At 40.0% G+C, this 13716-nt stretch overlaps 1 long non-coding RNA gene across 1 annotated transcript; it reads right to left on the minus strand.

The window, feature by feature from the left end:
* Positions 1-213: 213 nt before the first annotated feature.
* Positions 214-9744, minus strand: LOC108961270 (uncharacterized). The gene is made up of 3 exons (XR_001989496.3): positions 9337-9744; positions 7923-8058; positions 214-1338 (listed from the first exon to the last, which is right to left on the minus strand). It is a non-coding gene; the product is annotated as an uncharacterized LOC108961270 (long non-coding RNA).
* Positions 9745-13716: the final 3972 nt, after the last annotated feature.

The following is a 13716-nucleotide window of genomic DNA, read 5'->3' on the forward strand; positions in this document are numbered from 1 at the left end:
AACACATGACTGCTTGGAAAAATCTCCTTCAGTTAAATGACAAAGAAAACCTTGGCAGTTTTTCTGTCATTCTGCCAAGTGAGCAAGTCTGACACAGTTTCAGATGAAAATCTATTTAAATACTGCTGATCTAGTACTTTGTGGGGAGAGGCAAAAAAACCAAACACACCAGAAAACAAACGTTTTCCTAAAAATATATTTTAAAATGTTTAGATACATCAAACGCAGTCACACCAATTTACATCCAAAGGAAACCAACTCAAACAGGTAGTGGCATGTACTCACATCCCTTCCAAACTGGTGTCATTATTCCCACCTTTGCAGCCTGATGCCCAGATTGTTCTTGGACTGCAATCTGGTTGGCACAGTGACCTTTGACCTTCTCCATTCTTCCCTATTCTACATTCAGTGCTCGCCAATATGTCAGAAAACTTGTTCTGAGACTGAGGCATGGCCTACATTAATTTTGTCCTGTGGTAGAGCAGTAGTTTTGCCCTAATACTTTATTTTGAATGGGGAGGGACTGGTCTATACCTCCTAAAGTGCTTTTTACACACACCACACAGCACAGAGCTTACAGCCTTATCCACAGAGCTGGATGCGGCAGCGTGGCAAACAACGGTGGTGGTGATGGTCTGCATCTTCCAGCAGGAAGCTGCTCTAATGAGTTTTACATACCTGCAGCAGGTAGCGAAAGAACTAATACAGTTTAAGAAAGTGGTCTGTTAACAATGCAAGAAAAATAAAAGTCACTTTTCAAAAATATCTCTTGGAAAAAATGGATCTCAAAAATAGACCTAGAGAAGGTCAGACACAGCAGGAATTTCCTCCAAAAGATAGACCATGGTTATTTCCATTTGACAGTGGAATGTTGAATTACCTCTCATTGTAAAGTCAGGAGCTTTTGTTTGACACCTCTGCAAGGGGAGTAGCCTCTTTTTTCACTTGGATGTCTCCAAACATCCAATCTAAGCTCATCAAATCACCTGTGTCAGAAATTAAATTCATACAGTCTGCTTGAGAACGGTTTAAGGTCCTCCCACAGATTTTACCACATGAATTTGAGTTTCAAGTGCTGCTTTGAAAAAGTATATCCTTGATTGTTGAAGGATGTGTTGTGAGACCCTGCCTTTTTTTTTTTTTTTTGTGGGAAATAAATCGACATCATCTCTGTAGTTTCTATCCTTCTGTGGATTGTTTCCCTCTATTAAATTCCATGGCTGGTTGGATCAAAAGACCATCCTCATTCATTCTGTAGTCTTCTATTACTTTCTCCCTTCTCAGTTTCTGCATGTCTGCCAGCTGACGCAGCTCCTCTGGCAGCTCCATGCAAATGGGCTGACAAAGAAAAAGAAACAGAAAAGAAATCAAATCAATAATATGAAATAACATACTATAGTTTTGTTAGAACCAGGGACGACCCTCTGTAATTAGCCTGTGGAACACAACAATCCTGCTGCCACATACAGCACAGCACCTTATCTACTGCAGCTTTACCATAAGTGCACTGGGGATATCAACTGTGCTGCACATGGGTGTGGTAATGGCTCTGTGGTACCAGAGCTTTGCATGTGAACTGGCACCTCTTCAACAAGAGGCCTCTGCAGTTCGAGGAAAATATTTGCTTTACACTGGCTTGTAAAGCAACCTGGTGTACACCAGGTTCCCAGGCATCTGCTTCTTTGAATTTAAGTCCTAAGCATGAGAACACATCTGCATTTCCAAGTACCTCATAACCATCAGTATGAATCCACAAGGAGGATTAAAAATATAGCACATGTAGCTCCTTTACTAGCTCATTTCTAGTGACAGAGCCACAGAGAAACAGAAACACATTTTCCTAGGTGTCTGCATCCACAAGAAGAATAATTACTGCTGGCAGACAGTTACACTGAAAATGCAGGAACTGCCAAGCATTTCAGGGTGGGAAGTTTGTGTTCACTCCTCCCCCTCAGAAGGGAGGAAGATTATCAGTTTCTGAAAGACACGGAAGAGGGAAGCTGAGGGTTTCGATAATGAAGCCCTGAGGATCAGAAGTCACTGCTTTGCATCTGGTTTGTGGGTAAAAAGTCAGGGAGTGTCCTCCCCTTGCTTAGGAGGGAGCATCCACAACTCAAAGACTCAACTACCACTTGCAGATGATGACACAGGCAATCACAGGAAGTGTCAACATACATTTCCAAAAACATCAGGATCAATGAGATGCCTTTTATTTTATTTCCTTCCTTTTTTTTTTTTTCCCTATATTTTCTTCTTCATCCTCTTCTGCCAGTACTGCATCAACTAGAATACTGCATTATTTCTTTTGGCTGCTGTGAACCACTGGCAACATTTTACTGTTGCTAGTAAATCAGACACAGGTACATGCAATGATGCAGAAGTTTGAAATCAACCACTCCTGAATATGTTGAAGACCACAAGGATGATCTGACCCTAGAAGGAGCTCATTTAGTCAGAAAGTGATTCTGGTATTTTGCCACTACACATTTGGAGTTTAAATATGTATTGCAAACAGATTCCAAATAAAGTAGAAGAAACTTTTATTTCTGTGATCTACCCACAAGATGTAGAAACAACAGAAAATTTTTAACAGTGAAATGACAGTGAAAATGGCTCCTTTTGCTACCCATACTAGATTTCTGACACCAACTGCTTTAGAATGCAGAAAGTATGACAACCAGATGAGATATCAAATCAGTCTTCAAAATACCATTTGAAATATCCAGGATCAAATTAATTCCTTGGCTAATCTTATGGAATAGATGGATTTACAAAAGGATTGTCTTCAGCAAGCTGAAAACCACTTTAAAAATTCTATAAATAGCTGGATGCAAAGCAGAATTTGTACTCTCTTCCCTTTAACAAACTGTTCTTTCTCTTGTGTCGTGTCTACTTTTGCATGCATTTCACATGGAAATTCACATGTCAAGCTCATTTTTTTTTTCCATGAACTAAGAACAACCTCTTTTTTTTTGGCAGCTTTCCTCTAAACAGAAAAGATTTTCAAATGTGACCTCCTCTCTTATATCTGTGAAGCAACTATGACCTCTTGTGGTTATCTAATCTACTCCTAAATCCTCAATAATGGGATTTACGGCTCTGAGCTCTTAAATAATTCCCAAAGGATTCAAGTCTGTGTTTCAGTGCTTTGTTAAACTAGGGCAAAGAAAAACAGATTTTTTTTCATGAAGATAGAGCTGCATTCTCTTTTCCTAATAAATATTTCAAGACATCTAAAACGGCAAAAATGAGGACCTAAAAGGATTTAATCATGTTAGTTCAGTCTCTTTCTTATGAATGAGGATGTTTGACCATACACTTTTCACCCAAATTTAATACGTACAATATCTTACACAGTGCAAGCTCTCACAAGATTATGTCATAGAGCAGACAGAAAAAGACCATACCAATACCACTGCTTGTTTGGTTTGCATGGACCTGTTCTTTCCAGCAGTGCAATAAGAGAAGCTCTTTCACCAAATATCTCATTTCCTCCACTTTCTGTTTCAAAAATTAACAAGCAATTACAGACTTCTCCACCATCCAGCCAAGGTACCTGAGCATACTCTACCACTGGTTCTGTGTAACCAAAGATGAAAAACATTATTTAATTTTTTGTTTTTGTTTTTTAAGATAACTCTTGTAAGAATAAACAAGGATGACCAGATAACTCAGTCATGTTTTTATAGAAATAAAAATCTTTGGTGAACAAACATTACTCAAAACCAGACAGCGTATGCAAACCAGCTCAGCAGTACAGTTGACAGATCAGGAGAAAAATAGAACAAGATGTGGGGACCAAGCACTCTCACCAAAACAAAGCAAATCTCATCTCCAGACACTTTACACCTGCCTGTTGCTCTCTATATCCTCAGACATGTACCAGCCCCTGTTGAGCCCAGTGGTTCTCAGTCTCTGAGCAGAGGGAACAGAAGGTGCAGGTGACTGTGCTCATGCCTTAAGAGCTGCAACTCACCATCCACTAGGCAGACATGGCGTAGGGGTTCTGCTACTACTGAACTAACAGGAACTGGAGCTAGGTAGATACAGACACCGGCACTTCTGCACACTGGCAACAAGGTACGTGGCATAAAGCTGTGGGAAAAGAAGTTCTGGTAACTGGGTACTCCAGAGTTTATCCATTAGAGCCTTAGATCCAATCACTAACCAGAGAAATAATCAAAGATGTACCTACCTTTGTGCTCACAAAGTGATCTCCAGACCCAGTCCAGTAAGCATTTAAATAAGTTGTTATGTCAGACATCAAGTTATCCATTAGAGATGAGTGGAGCAGCAGAAGGTACGTAGCTTTCAGAACTAATGCTTTAAGCAGAGAAGCTAGGAAGGGTCTCAAGGACCGTATATCAAGATTCTCCTGCGCATCCCAGTGCAGATAAAACCAGTTATTGTCGTGGTTTAATCCCAGCCACAAATAAAATACCATGCAGCTTTAAGGTCACTCCCCTCAACCCCCATTAGGGTAGGGAGGAGAAGTGGAAAGAAAAGGCAAACCTTGTGGGTTGAAATAAAAATAGTTTAATAATTGAAAAAAACAAAAAAGCTAATAATATAATAATGATAAGTGGAGGGAGAGATAAAAATAAAATCCAAGAGAAAAAGTGATGCACAATGTGCCATCATTGAGCAGCAATCAGCTCCCTTCCAGGTAACTCCTCTGGTTTAAATACTGGGCATGGCATTCTACAGTATGGAATATCCCTCTGGCCAGTTTGGATCATCTGTCCTGACCATACTCCCACCTTTTTGTGCAACTCCTCATGGCATAGCATGGAAAATCAAAAAGCCCTCAGCTCAGGGTAAGCACTACTGAGTAACAACCAAATCATCAGCGTGTTGTCAACACTATTCTCATTCTGAATCCAAAAATCACAGCACTGTACCACTTACTAAGAAAAATGTACTCTGTCCCAAGACAGTTATTTAAGTTGAAAAAAAATTAAGAAAGCTTTTCATCATAGACTTCTGCAGTTTACAACATATTTCCTGATGTTGATCTTTATTTTCAGTGCAACTGAGTGTTTTCAGTGTCTAAGGCCATCTGTGAACAAGCCTGTGTTGGTTAGAGAAACAGAAATTTGGAAGGAGGGATTGCTTCCTTAAAAAACCAACCAACCAAACAAACAAAACATGAACCAAAAACCAACACACACCTATTCCAGCATTTAGTGCTAGATTCTCTTTCATCTATCTCTGAAACTACGCTCGATTCCTAAGAGCTGAAATAAAAGACCCACAGGCAAAAAAACCACCTCCCTGAAGGGAGCTAGAGAAGCAGCTAGGGATAGTAACATCATCAGCAAGCCCAACTGAAACCAGAAGAACGTGAAAATAAGCCCCAATTAAACAACATGACCATGATACCCTGAGCAAAACTGCACTATGAAGTGGTTTACACTGGTATATTTATTGCATGGACATTTACATGGTCATTTCCCACTTTTAGTTTTCAGGGCAATAGGATGATTTGGTCTGGTAATAAGGAAGGCATGTTGTCATTTGGCTTAGGTTTGCTGTACATATTTCTCAAAAGAGGAATTTTGAGAGACAGTACTGGAATTGTAAAACTTAGATAAGAATAAAGCTGTGTTCGAATTAGAGGTTTCACTGAGTAGCTTTTATAGCGAGATCAAATAACATTTAATCCAGGCTTTTGAAAAAAGACTTTAAGTCTATGAACAGGCTGTACAAACCCACTTGTATTTACTGAGGAAGTTAAAAGACCAGAATGAAGGGATAAAAAAATGCTCTTGTAGGAAAGTGAAAGAAACAAGAAAATGCTCTTGTTCCTATTTGGTAAAAAATCTTTCCTATATAGTGAGGTCTCATTAAGTATCTGATATCCTTATTTAATAGCTTCTTTGGAAGTCCTACCCTGCCTCAACCCCTTTCCAGAACAAAAAAGCAAGGTCATGTGATTAAAAATCCTAGAAAAATGATAGAATCATAGAATCATTTAGCTTGGAAAAAACCTCAAAGACCATCAAGTCCACCACTAAACTACACTCCTAAGTGCCACATCCACACATCTTGAGGCATGGTGACTACACCACTTTTCCAGACAGCCTGTTCCAATGCCTGTCCCCCCTTTCAGTGAAGCAGCTTTTCCTCATATCCAATCTGAACCTCCCCTGGCACAATCTGAGTCCATTTCCTCTTGTCCTGTTGCTTGTTACCAGAGGAAAGAGACCAATCCCACCCCACTACAACCTCACTTCAGGTACTTGCAGAGAGCAATAAAGTGCCCTCTGAGCTTCCTTTTCTTCACACTAAACAACCCCAGGTCCCCAGCTGCTCCTCATAGGACTTGTGCTCCAGACCCTTCTTCAGCTCCGTTGCCTTTCTCTGGACATGCTGCAGCACCTCAATATTGTTCTTGTAGTGAGGTGTAAACTGCTACAGTGAGGGGTCCAAAACTGAATGCAGGGTCTGAGGCAGGACATAACCAGTGCTTAGTACAGGGGGACAATCAATGCCCTGGTTCTGCTTTCTGGATGGTCACATTCTTTCTGGATTATAGTAAGGCTTTTGATACTGCCCCTCAGAGCATCCTTCTGGACAAGTTGCCCAGCTGTGGGATAAGCAGGTTCATGGTGTTCTGGGTGAAAAACTGGCTGAAGGACAGAGCTCAAAGGGTTCTAGTGAATGGAGCTTCATCTATGTAGCTGGCAACTGGCACCAGTTGAGGCATACCATTGGTATGCCTTGTGTTTCAATTCCAGAGCCTGTTTTGTTCAGTATATTTATCAAGAATCTGGGTGTAGGAGTTGAATGCACCATTAGGAAGTTTGCTGATGGTACCAAACTGGGAGGTGTTGCTGACTCTTGAGGGACAAGAGGCCTTGGAGAGGGATCTACATAGTTAAGAGCATTGGGATATAATTAATGGGATGAAATTTTCCAAGTTGAAATGCCAGATTCTGCATCTAGGATGGAATAACATTGGACACAAGTATTTATTGGGAGAGTGGCTGGAAAACAGCCCTGCAGACAGGGATCTGATTGACAGCAGGCTCAGTGGGAATCAGCAGTGTGCCCTGGCATCTTGGGATGCATCAAACACAGCATCACTAGCTCGTCAGTGGAGACGAAGGTGATGAGTTCTTCTCCCTAGTATCCAGTGACAGGACATGTGGGAATGGTTCAAAGCTGCACCAAGGAAGGTTTAGTCTGGATATTAGGAAGAATTTCTTGGCTGAGAGGGTGGTCAAACACTGGAACAAACTTCCTAGGGAAGTGGTTGATGCTCCAAGCCTAACAATATTTAAGAGACATTTGGACAATGTCCTTAATACCAGGCCAGCCATGAACTGGTCAGGCAGTTGGATTACATGCTCACTGTAGGTCCCTTCCATATGAAACAGTCCATTTTATCAAGCTTATGTTTCCCAAATCTTAAAATTTCTTAACCTATCAAGTTTTCCCTTGCTTGTTCCCATCTGAAAGATGAACAAAACTGAGGAAAACAGAGAATGAAAATCTGGCTGCTGAACTGCAGGAGACTTATTTCATTCTAATAGTGCTGTCAATAAAAGTTCCCTTTTCCCTCATTTGACTCAGGACTCATTTTAAGCAATTTGCTCTGTTGAAACTAGGTTTCAGAATTAGTCAAAAATATTAACATATCCAGAACATTTTCCCACCCAAGTTATATACAGCCTGTATTGTACAACCTTTGTGGTTCTTCAAAACCTGAATTTCAAACAAGCTATTAGGAAATACCAGCATAAGCACTGATGCCAACTAATGCTTGCACCTGTCTCTCAAGGCAATGTTACAAAATGTCCTTAACTACAGCAATTTAATCACTGCTTACTGCCTTGCTCTTTAAAAAGAACCTCACAGAAACATATCAAGATGGGCAAAGGACAGCTCACAAGAAGGTGCCTCATCAAATCACTCACTGAAGTCACCTGCTGTCGGCACTTCATGATGGCATCTCAGTGGAAGGTATCTTCACCTGTAATGTGCAGACATGGTGCAGAAGAAAGCCACAAGCTGTCACTGAAAACTGCAGAACAGTTGCAGAGCATCAGCAACCTATGATGGAAGGAATCAATATGCCACGATCAATGTCCATTAATCCAAGGCAAAGAATGTGGAGGTTTGACAGTGAGGTTGCATATTAGAAGTAAAATATGCTATGAGCAAATTAATCACCATTCTGACTCCATGCAGTGCAGAGCTAGCAATCTGACTCCTTAAAGCTGTTGTGTAAGAGAGTAGATTAGATTTTAGAAATGACTTATATAAATTTTATGTTGTATTTGTCTATGGCTCCTTCTAGCCCAGTACTCTCAGTATCAGAAGAGAGTATACATAGAGTGATACTTTCCCAAGATACTTACAGTTTTACCTTTTATCCAAAACCTAAAATAATGATGCAAGATAAGGAAAACATGGTGAAAGAATAGTAAGTTGTCAAACCTTTTGCCCATAAGCTGATTTTGCTATTATGACTCGTCTCTGACAACACATAGAGCCTGGTTTCATCCTTTTTACCTGTTTGCATTGTTCTGTGGAATCATATAGCAGCAGTGAGTTCTTCACTTGTACATTTTATGGTTAAACCTTAACTTACAGACTCATGGACTTCTGTCTTATGGAAAGTCTCTCTCAAGCTATCAAATTTTCTGTATTTTTTTCAGCACACACCTTTAAGAAGTGCAGTATTTATTTTGGTAGTACACAGATAGGCAACCCACATTTTACAAACACAGGAGTTTCAAAGTGTGAGGATGCCCAGAAAGCAAGGTTAGGGATGTAAGCACTGACACAACCAGTTGCCTGCTCACTATGCAGCTCTTTAGGCTGCTAGAGCCCAAGAGGTATACAAGCCCTGCCCCCAAGGAAGTCAAATGTAAAATAGCAGTATCAAACTTCCACAAGCTTTTAATAAAGTTACTTCAACAGGTGATTTTTGAAGTATTATAAGAACATCAGAGCATTGCTACACTCTAAATGATGTGTTAATTATATTAGTTTACTTATTGTAAGGAATAAACTGTTGCAGCCACTGGATAAAACCAGGGATAACATTTTTCAAATTATGCGGGCAGGATTCCATGTAAACCAGAGTTCTTAATTCCACTGCTGCATTTTTATGCAGAGTCTCACTTGTGCACCCAGCCTGTTCCCATTTTAACAACACTGAGAAGCTGTCTCTAGGAAGTGCTTCACAAAAAGCATCTGTGAGAATTTGCTCAGAAGTACCTCCCAGTCACTCTTCCAGCAGTACAGAGTAGAAGACAAGACAACTTAATTCCACAGTATCAGGTACACTACAGGGTACCTGAAATCAGACTGTCAGTCACTTACTTCCATTAGAATTAGGATTCAGGCCAAGGAATCAGAGTAATTGAATCTCCGAGCACACAGAACTATCAGTGCGAGGAAAGCAGGCAGGGCAGCTCATACCAGAACAACAGAACAATGAGTGCAATTCTGTGTACCTTGGATCCTACTGTGGGTAGCTCTGGTTAATTATTTCCACTGTTTCTGTTACATATTCTAGTCAGTACCTTTGGCAGTGCTGGTGGGAATTTTCAGCTCTACCTTTTTCATACAGTCAAGCCTTAACACTGACTGATACTTGATCTGTAATAACATAATTTTTAAGGGCAAAAGGCCAAACTAAGATTAGAATGTAACTGAGAGAAACCTGTGCCATAGAAAGTTTACTACATAGCCCAGGATAGGGATTTGAGGAGTTCCTACAGGCAGTCATACCTATGACATGAAAAGTTAGTATATATGCCAGCACAAGTCAACTATGTATAACATACCCATGCCCATTACGAAGGATCATAGCCATTGTGTTACTTCTCTTCAAAATGCTTTTAATTCTCCTGTTAGTCATATTCTAACTACCTTACCACCAGCAAAATCAGATTTTTGTGATAATTTGGCCTGTCCCCTCATTTTCACCTCTGTTTTTACCAGCAGATGCTTCCCACTGTTGGATGCCTGTATTTGAATTTGTTTCTGCACTTGTGCAAGGGGCAGAAAGAACAAAGAACATAATGCACAAGATGACCTGGCTCCTGCTTAAGTCACAGTGGCCTCAGGTTGTTCCAAGTTTGGTCAAGAACAGCCAACATATCTTTAAAAAAAACCCACACATTAAACCTGCTGCTATTTTTGGTTAGTAACTACCTTTTAAAATGCGTCTACACAAGATTCTAGCTATCAGCCTTGCCTGCAGTTTCTTTCTAGCTAGAACAACATTCTTTCTAGCCAGAACATTCACACGGTTCAACAACTATCACATCCATTGTGTGTAATGTTGACCTTCTCTGAGAGAATGCCCTGAAGCTTCTCTTGGTTAAATTTTTATTCCCAACCAGAATACCTTTGAAGGGCACCTGCGTATCCAAGACACTGAAGGACGCTGTACTGGTGAGAGACAGTCTGAGACATAGCAGCAGCCATGCATGACTTAAAGCATGAACTGTCTGATTTAAATGCCTACAGTCTAGAGCATGACCCCAACTCTGTTATTTGACCAAAAAAAAAAGAAAAAAAAGACCCCAAGAGTGAACTGCAGCACTACTTTTTCATTATGATGCACAATGAAACAAAAAGGTTTCAGATTTAAATATTATGTGCACTAAAAACAGAGTGCACCCTAACTTCCAGGCTTGGCTAGAGAAAAGATTGCTGCAAAGACAAAACTAACAGACAGATCACATCAACCCTTGCTAACTTTTTTTTTTTTTACTCCCATACTTTGGTATTTGAGTTGTTAAATATAAAAGTGAACAGACAGTGAAATAGCTGAAACACTTAGCAGCTCAGCTGTGGAGCATAAACAAACAGCAGACTATTGTAAAATGAGCAAAGTATATATTTTATATAAAAGGAGATGTGGATGTTCTCTCCCTGGAATTGTTCAAGGCTGGAGCGCAAAAGGTACACAACCCCTGCTGGGGGTTATGCAACCAAAGCTGCTGGGTGGAGCTCTAAGCAATCTGGTCTAATACAAGGTGTCTCTAGAACTAGATGATCTTTAAGGTCCCTTCCAACCCAAACCATTCTGTCTTTCTATTTTCTCTCCCACTACCCAGGTAAATGCAAATACCTGTTCTTTGGCCTATACAAGCTTGCACTCTTGTCACCATTCTCTGAGAACAGAAGGAGCTGATTTTGGATCTGTGCCTGTGTATGTATACACCTGCATATGTATCAGAACAGGAGCCACACAACCAGATCAGCACTTGACAGCCAGCACAAATCCAAAGTACAATTGCTGTTGCAGCATATGCCACAGTTGAGACAGCAATGATACACAAAGTATCACCATACAATTTCAGAAGGCTTCAAGCATTGGCCCATACAGAGTAACACCATATCACTTCAGAAATCGGCAAGTATTTGCCTTCCTTGTTCTTTAGCCCAATCTTTTACACCCCTCATGTTCAAGCATTGCACCTGGGTGCTCTCTGTTCCCTTTGGTGATTGGTCAGCACATCTGGGCACTCCAGGTCTCATTGCTGTCAATGCTGCTCACCTGCTTCTCACAGCTGTACCCATTGGGGATGAGGCTCAGCCCCAGCCCCACTCCCAATTACCACAAACTGTGTACCTACAAATAGACTTACTAAGCTTTGAGTTATGTAACGTGCCAGTACATTTCTTATACATGCCAGGAACAACTATAAGATTAAAATAGTCACCAAGAGGAATGCTCACTGGCTTTCAAAGTACTTTGATTTCTCCAAAAGATCAGTTGTGCTGCTCAGCCACTTTTACAGTTGGTAAGAGCTACAGGATAAATATTTTGGAAAGCAGGCTAGTTTCCTTCTGATGTCTGCAGATAACAAGCTTTGTACCTACCTTTCTGTTACCATTGTTCTCTCAGAATACATCTTGTTCTGATACAGACAAACCAAGAGATAACAATCTCTGGGAAAAACGTTGTCTGACAAAGACTAAGTGCATTGCTTGGCTAATATCCACATTACCTCAGAGGGAATATTGTGAGCTATCTGAAGGCCTGAGATGGCTCTCTAAGGAAACACAGGGAGAACTCCATGGGCCACAGTCTGCTTGGTTCTGTGTCTGCTTGTTTGTTCACTTCAACAGCTTAAAGTACACCTGAGCAACCAAGACAACCAAACCTAACACAGAAGTCAAAACATTATTAAAACGTCCATGCTGGTGCAAAGTGAAAGATAAGTATTTCATGCAATACCCTCTGCCTCTGTTCAGAAAATGAACTGCTGCTTATGAAACAACTCCTTAATTCAGTGTGCGTGGTTCTTACAGAAGATCCTGAAGCTAACCAACAATAAGCTTATTGTCCACAAAAAAGCCCTTACCTCAGATAAAATTTCATATTTATTCTGAAAATATAAGGTGAAAGCAGAATCTGAACAGATGTTCACTGCAAAGATAAGCAACAGTCTTAAGGTAAACTGCAGCTCAAAGTACAAAGAATGAAGCACCTGACCTGAGCCCAAGAACAATGCAAATTAAATATCTGTAAGTCTTTACCCTGAATCAATAATATTTGATCCATTAATTAGGTACTGTAATTGGAGGGCAATTATACAAGCTCAGCAATATGAAAAAAACAGTTGCATCACTGAAACTTTACTGTAGTCAAATAGAAGTTACTAAAATCATAAAAAATGGTAACATCACAGGACCATAAGAAGAAATATAATATTTGAATAACTTTTAAATATGGTCTTGTGAGAAGACTTAAAGTAAAACCATCTCAGATCGTGGGTCTGCAGGAGAGAGTTTGAAAAATATTTTTACTAGCTTTCCAAAGGCACACTTATAAATGTTTTGAGAGCATCTATATAACTCTAACTTCCCTGTGCAATTGTTCCGGAATGTTCCATCGCAGGTGAAATGCTCACAGGAAATTCTCCCTGAAACCACAAGCTGACAAGGAAACAAACCAAGGAAATTCTTCTACCTGGGAACATAACTGGGAAAAGAGAAACAAAATCAAAACCAACCAACCAAAACCAAACCAACCAAACAAAAATAAAAAAGAGAGAGAAAAATGTGAGAGAGAAGAATTGTAAACAATACCTTGGAGGAACCTTTTACCTTGGAAGAAGCCTTATACCCACCACCTTGTTCACCTTTTCAGAGCTGAGGAAGACAAACTTGGCAAAACTGAGTTTGAAAATCAGAATTATAGTCAATGTGAGCTGTGGCTCTCCCAGCAAACACCTCCCATCCCTTCTCCTCCTGTGAAAGGAAGTATTTCAATATACTCAAAAAGCATTGCTGTTCCCTTCCCTGAATCTGGTTAATTTAAAGACAAAAATAATTTATATTCTAGTGCTGAAAAGCAATGTTTGGACACTTGTTAAAGACTAGTTAAGTCTAATGACTTAAGCATCCCATCAGAAACAAAGTCAGCATTGAACTACAACTAAGTAATTTACAGACTATTACATATAGAAAAAGCAAGTACATAAAAGAAGGCAGAATGAAGTAAGTTAATCACTTGGTAAGTCCAGTAGATAACTTCCAGCTAGTTGCCCCTCAGCAGTTTGCTCCTATCCCTGAAGCAAAGCAGATGCCAATAGAAATGCACAGGACCTTTATACATTAGAAATGTTTTTCTTAAATGCTCCCATATTTATGTCATTAGTGAAGGAGGCTCAGATAAACAGATCATTCAATAGAGATGCTTTTGCCTGTGTGAATAAAAGTAAGATCAAGTTAACATGA

The sequence above is a fragment of the Serinus canaria genome, chromosome 5, assembly GCF_022539315.1.
Source record: "Serinus canaria isolate serCan28SL12 chromosome 5, serCan2020, whole genome shotgun sequence".
In the NCBI taxonomy this organism is placed as follows: Eukaryota; Metazoa; Chordata; class Aves; order Passeriformes; family Fringillidae; genus Serinus; species Serinus canaria.